We start from the raw sequence: 6,629 nt of genomic DNA, 5'->3' as shown, positions 1-6,629 counted from the left end.
CTGCATTGGCAGATGGATTCTTAACCACTGCACCACCAGGGAAGCCCTTGAAATCTTACTGCTTACCAAAAATGAAAAAATGACCAGCTTTACTTTCTGCAAAATATACCTACCAATCTCTCTCTCAAGCAAAGCACTTGTAGGACATGAAATGAAAGCATTTACCAAACGAGAAATTTGATAAATACAAGTTTCCAGGGTACCATTAAAGATTATGAGCACTAACACATAGATTTGTGTTATAATCATTTTCCCCTCCACCCCTCATTCATACCATTAAAATACTCTCCTAGGCCAAAACTGTTTTGCACAGATTGGTCAAGAAATACCCTAAAAATACAAATAAGCACCAAAGACTAATCTACACTCAACTATGTGGCCAATATGGCTGGTTAAATACAGGCAGATATTTCCCAACTAACAATGTAACAACCAACATTTGCACAAACTCTGATTTATATGATTCTGTCTGATTCTGACAACAACCTATGAAGTGATGTAGCAGCCATTATTATTTTTTCCCTGTTAGGAAAGAGAAAGGATGGTCTCAGTGTGATGAACTGATTTGCCCAAGATGATATAAGTGATAACCTGTTAAATGTAAAATACAAAATTATGTGATTAAAATCTTTACCAAAACTTTTCAAAATAAAATCACAGGAAATGTTCATTCACCTGGAGGACAGATGTAATTAGGAAAAAGTAAATGGTCTTATAACTGGAAGTTATATGATAAATAACTGCTAAGGAGGTAATGTACAACATGATTAATACAATTAACACTGCTGTATGTTATATATGAAAGTTAAGAGAGTAAATTCTAAGAGTTCTCATCTCATGGAAAAAAATTTTTTCCTTTTTATTTTGTGTCTATATGAGATAATGGATATTCACTAATCTTATTGTGGTAATCATTTCATGAGGTATATGTAAGTCAGATTATTATGCTGTACACAATGTTATACAGTGTCCTATGTCAATTATATATCAATAAAACTGGAAGAGAAAAAAATGTTAAGGTATGTGCCCTCAAAATTTGTTATTTTTTTAAACATTAAAAAATAATAATAATAAGAGGAAAAGAAGAAGTAGATAGTCAAGTAGAAACAGGAAGAATGCAAAATGAGACACTGTAACAGTAGCCAGAGCCTGGGAGCAAAGCAGCACATTTTACTCAGACTAGGAAAATAACCTCTTCCCCAGTCAAGCCTGCAGTCAGGGGAGGCAAAGGAAGGATTCTGGGAGAAAGCCAGTCACAGACAGCAGCTAGGTCAGGTTTGGGGAAAGCTGTCACTTAGCAAGCTTTCCTTCAGATTGTTACATGAGTAAAGCCAGAAAGGGTCAAGACACTGTTTTATACATCCCAGGAAGGACAATTTTAAGTATTCTGTAGTTGGCAAAAATGAAAGTAGAAGAATCACAGAACTTTTCTGAGAGGATTTATCGTATTTTATTATCATAACCTCCAGTATTGTATTTTATAATCACATCTTTAAGACTCCTTGTCTTAGCTCAGGCTGACATAAAATAACATAGACTGGGTAGCTTAAACAACAGAAATTTATTTTCTCACAGTTTTGGAGGCTAGAAGTCTGAGATCAGGGTGCTAGCGTGGTCAGATTCTGGTGTGAGCTCTCTTCCTGGCTTTCTGATGGCCAGCTGCCTTCTCATTGTGTACTCATATGACCTTTCCTCAAAGCATGTGATCTCTCTCTCTCTTCCTCTTTCTAAAAGGGCACTAATCCCATCATGAGAGCCCCACCCTCATGAGTTCATCTCAACCTAATTATCTCCAAAAGGCCTCATCTCAAAATGCTATCACATTAGGGGCTAGGGTGTTAACATATGAATTTTGGGGGGACACAATTCAGTCCATAGCATTCCTCAAAGGAATACTTTCTATGTAGAGAGTATGTCATCTATAAATGAAAGAGAAGCTAAAGGTTAGACAGGATAAAAATAAGGAAAGACAATTGTAAATAACATAACATTAAAACCTCATAGAGGAAAAGAATACATCCTTAAGAGAAAGAACTTCAATAAAGAAAACTGTCTATAGAGAAAAGCTACAAACACCATGAAAAAGTGTTAAAGTGTCTTGCCAAAAAAAGTGGTTAAATCTCTAAGGAGGCAATTTAATTTTTGTTTTTTTTTTCATTAACAGACCTGAAGTTTGGCTGCTTTTATGAAAGTTTGGCTGATTGAAAGATGCTGTTTTGTGATAAATGGAAGAGTTAGCTAAAGCTCTGATTTTTTTTGGTAATGTTTTCAAGAACAGTTTGAATTCTGGATTGTATATGAATCTAAGGATTAGAGATGGCCATAATCATTGGTCCCTGTTCCATTTTCCTTCCCCTGGTCTCCTTTTGCTTTCCATAATTATATTTCCCAATACCTTCCTCAAGAGCCCATCCTAGCTCATGGGCTACATCTGACCAAGACTGAGTGTCTCATCAGCCCCACCCACAGGAACCATACAGTCCTCTGGCTGAAGAAGCAGAATGCTAAGTAGGAGCTCTGGATTAGAGTGTAGCCTTCCAACTGTGCCACTCCCCTATCTGTTATTCTTTATAATGGTTTCCCAGTCTATAGCACTGGACTTCTCCTTTGGTTTCCTTTTCTAATTGAAACTGTAGCCTTTCCCAGAACCCCATCCAATATAGAGAAGGTATAAACTTGGTTTGGAAAATTATTCGCTAGTCCAAGTTCTGACTAGACCCTAGGTCACTGGCTAAGGTCCTGCTCTGAGGCTCAAACTACTAAACTTCTTCGGATATCACCCACTGACTAGGCTTACTGGATTACTATATCCTTCTTCCGGATAGTACCACATTGTTGCCAAAGCTCATCTAAGCCATGTCTGAACTTCCTGTGCCCTTTGGACAGTGAACAAAGGACTACGTTGATTGGGGTCAGAATCTGTGTTTAATTATGTTCCTTTAGGCTCTGTCATGTTTGGTCATTCTTGGTCTTAACTTCATCACTTTCTTCACCAAGCAGTACTGCTAAATTCCTGACATATTGTCATCCTCCCACCTGTTCCTGTTGTGCTACAGATGTCATATCTGGCTGGATAAGATCACAAGGTCAACAAAAGTTAAAACTGATGTGAGAGGATACCTTAATTAGAACCTCACTTCCGTTTAGTTCTCATTCTACTTCTTCTGTAATTAGAATTATACCATTTTTCAGTTTCCTTCTATTTTCCTTCCTTGGACAATTTAAGTAGTCAGAACCTCAGTTGGCTCATATGTAAAATGAACTGGTAATACCTCATCATATAGATATCAGGAAGATTAAATGCAATGATATATCCACTTACCACAGTGTCTAGCATATAGAAAGCACTAAATGTATGTTCATTGTTAGCTACCATGTGACGCCTAAGAACCTTCATTTTCTAATTCAACATGAATGATGATCAATAGTTGAAAATATCAGGTCCCAAGCTGTTCCATAGCTTTAAAAGTCCAAGAATTATGGAACTGGATTAGTGGTTCAGAGCAAATCAGTATTTTAATTTGCTCCAGGCCCTATTTTTCTTGATTTTACCATGTATACTTGGACATTCGTGGTGGATTGGCTGTCTAGCATCTGTTCACCCTTTCTTAAGGGCACCCAGATTTCCTTTTGATAAATTTTCTCCATCTCATTGTATTCCTTGACCTGGGGCTCTGGCTTCCTGTAGGTGTGGTATGAGGTGGGGAAGAGTAATAGGGGACACATTGCCCAAACAATGCCAAATGGATGCCCTGCCCCTAAATTTGAATCTTGAGCAGAGGAACATGGAATCTGAAAACAGTTGGAATTGCATTCCATCCAAGAGCAGCATTCTGACCCTACAGTTTCTGCTCCAGGACAGTGGCTATGATCTTACGTCCCAGCCTTTGAAGCATTTTGGATTCTGCCCAAACCTGGACCTCCAGCTTCCTGTTAACTCTGTTAGACCACCCTATCACCCCCCCACCCCACCCCCCGCCACACACACACACAATGTCTTTCACTCAATTCTGTTTTGCTTGCATTACCAGAGCAAGTTTCTATTGTTTGCAACTGAAGAATCCGGACCACTAAGCTTTCATTCCTGGCTTTTGGTTCAGCTCACCACTGTCTCTCCTATTTGTATTCTTTCTTTTGTGGCCTGGCTCTGTGTCCACGTGAACACTTGAATTCCAAACTGTAGTTCAGTCCTGCTTCATGTCTTTGGCTTCGCCCTAGTATAATCTCTGACTATCTTACTGTTGCTGTGAGGCTGCCTGGCTTCAGGTTTGTATTCTCCTAATTGACAAAGCTGGCCACACCCTGTCAAAGCTTTGTATTTCAGTGCAGCTGCCTCCAGTCACCAGGCACCTCTACCTAAGCTTCTGGCTGAAACCCTGCCAATTGCAGACCTAACCCTCTTGACTGTGACTTAATGCTTTGTTTTCTCCCAGCTTGGGTGACTTGATATTAACTAAGAACAAACTTCAACCAAATGCCAGTACTTGCTACTCTCTAGAACTGTTACTTTGTTACATAGTAGTATGTATTTGTCAATTTATATTCATGGCAATGAAAGCCAATGTCATCCTGTATCTCACTGCCTTTCTGTATATTACCTCTGCTCTTCTGATCTGGACTCGTATCAGCAAAGAGATATCAACTTGGTCTCTTTAGAGTGGAATAAATTCTGTAGTCTAAAATTACTATAGATATTTGAGTACTTAGTGATGGGGTACCCCTTGTTTTTACAAGTTATCTAATCAACTTGATCCTGGTTTTGGAATACTAAAGAGAATCTAGTTGTGGAGTGTTTGGACTCCAAACCAAAGCTACAGTCTTCAGCTTCCTCCTGCATGCCTTTAAACCAGACATTGATATCTCACTTGAAATTTATAAGTGGTGTCGAAAAGGCAACAGAGTCATGATCAAGGTTTCAAAAAATAAAATAGGATCTGGCTTTAGGATTCATTTCCAGATATCAGAAAAACTCAATTGTATGTGGTTGTTATCATAAATGTTAATTATTACTGAACTCAATAGGCTAAAACATTGTCCAAAGAAATAGAAATAATTATCTGGCAGATATTGGAATGATGACTGGTAAATAGAGGAAAAGAATGATGATTTTATCCTGTACATGTAAAATGATTTTTTAAAAGATTGTAATTCCAAGTGACTTTAAAATATAGTAAATTGACTATATATCCCTCATAGGTTATATCCTAAGGACAAAAACAAAAAAACAAAAAAAAAAGCAAAAAGGTTTCTTTTTTTTTTTAACCTTTCAGTAATCATATTGTTGGTGGTAGTCTTGTTGTTTTTCTGAGAGTGTTATATGTGTAATGTGGGATAAAGCAAATTAAATAATTATGGTATCTTATTCTACCATCCCTGATGTTGATACAGATGAAAGAAGAGACCAACTAAACAGCCAATAATCCTGAATTTGGATGGGAAATATCATCATGAACTCACAGGAATTTTATAAGATATTTCTTAGCTCCATCCATTGAAAAAGTGCAGAAACAAGCCCAATTCAGTTGCAATGAGTACCTTTAGTCCCCACACTTTAAAAATAACAGAGCCTTTGGAAGAGAGACAAGCAGAAAACGGCTCAATATTAGCTTCCTATTGCTGTGTAACAAATTACCACAAACTTAGTGGTTTAAAACAAACAAATTTATTATCTTACAGGTCTGGACATCAGAAGTCCAAAAGGGTTTTCACTAAGCTGAAATCTTTTTGTTGGCAGGGCTATGTTCCTTCTGGAGGCTTTAGGGGCGAATTCATTTCCTCGTGTTTTCCAGATTCCAGAAGCTTCCTGCATTCCCTGTCTCATGGCCACTTTCCACCTTCAAATCCATCATCACATAACACCAAATTCTGCTTCCATCATCACATCTCCTCTGATTCTCTCCTGCCTTCCTCTCTCACTTATAAGAATTCCAGTGATTGCATTGAGTTCTCCAGCATAATCTGGGATAATATCCTGGTCTCAAAATCCTTAACTTAATCTTAATGCAAAGCCCCTTTTGCTATGTGAGATAATATACTCATAGGTTTGGGGAATTAGGGTGTGAACATCTTTGGGAGGACAATTATTCTGCCTACCACAGGCACCAAGTCAAATAGAAGGATTTGAGTTCTTTTTAAGGAGGTAGAGCCTAACCCCAGTTGCCAAGATAAGGACCCACTTACAAATGTCACTGTTAGTATAATTTTATCAGTATTGCCTACAAGCCTTACATAATAATAAATAGGATAGAGTGAAACTAACAACTACTGAGTGCCTGAATAAAGAATGTCAGGCACTTTCTAAAAACCATCCTTTTGTTGTAGGTAAGTATCCTTTTCTCCTTTTCATAGTTGAGAAATTAAGACTCAGAGAGGGTTTAAGCAACGTTCTGATCACTCAGCTAGTGAATGGCAGAGCTAAAATTTCAATACAGATATGTCTGACTCCAAAGTCCATACATTTATGCTGCTTTTCATGATGTAACAGGAGAGGTAAATAAGGAGACCCTGGCACATACTGTCAGACTGAGGGGTTACTTACTACACTGCTGCTCCTCTAGATTGAACCTGTTTAGGCAAAGAAAGAAAGAAGGAGGAGGGAAGGAAGAAGGGAAAGAAGAAGGGAGAAAGAA

This window comes from Mesoplodon bidens, assembly GCF_964165515.1.
Source record: "Mesoplodon bidens genome assembly, chromosome: 4".
NCBI classification, from domain to species: Eukaryota; Metazoa; Chordata; class Mammalia; order Artiodactyla; family Ziphiidae; genus Mesoplodon; species Mesoplodon bidens.
Note: the sequence above shows the minus strand (reverse complement) of the source record.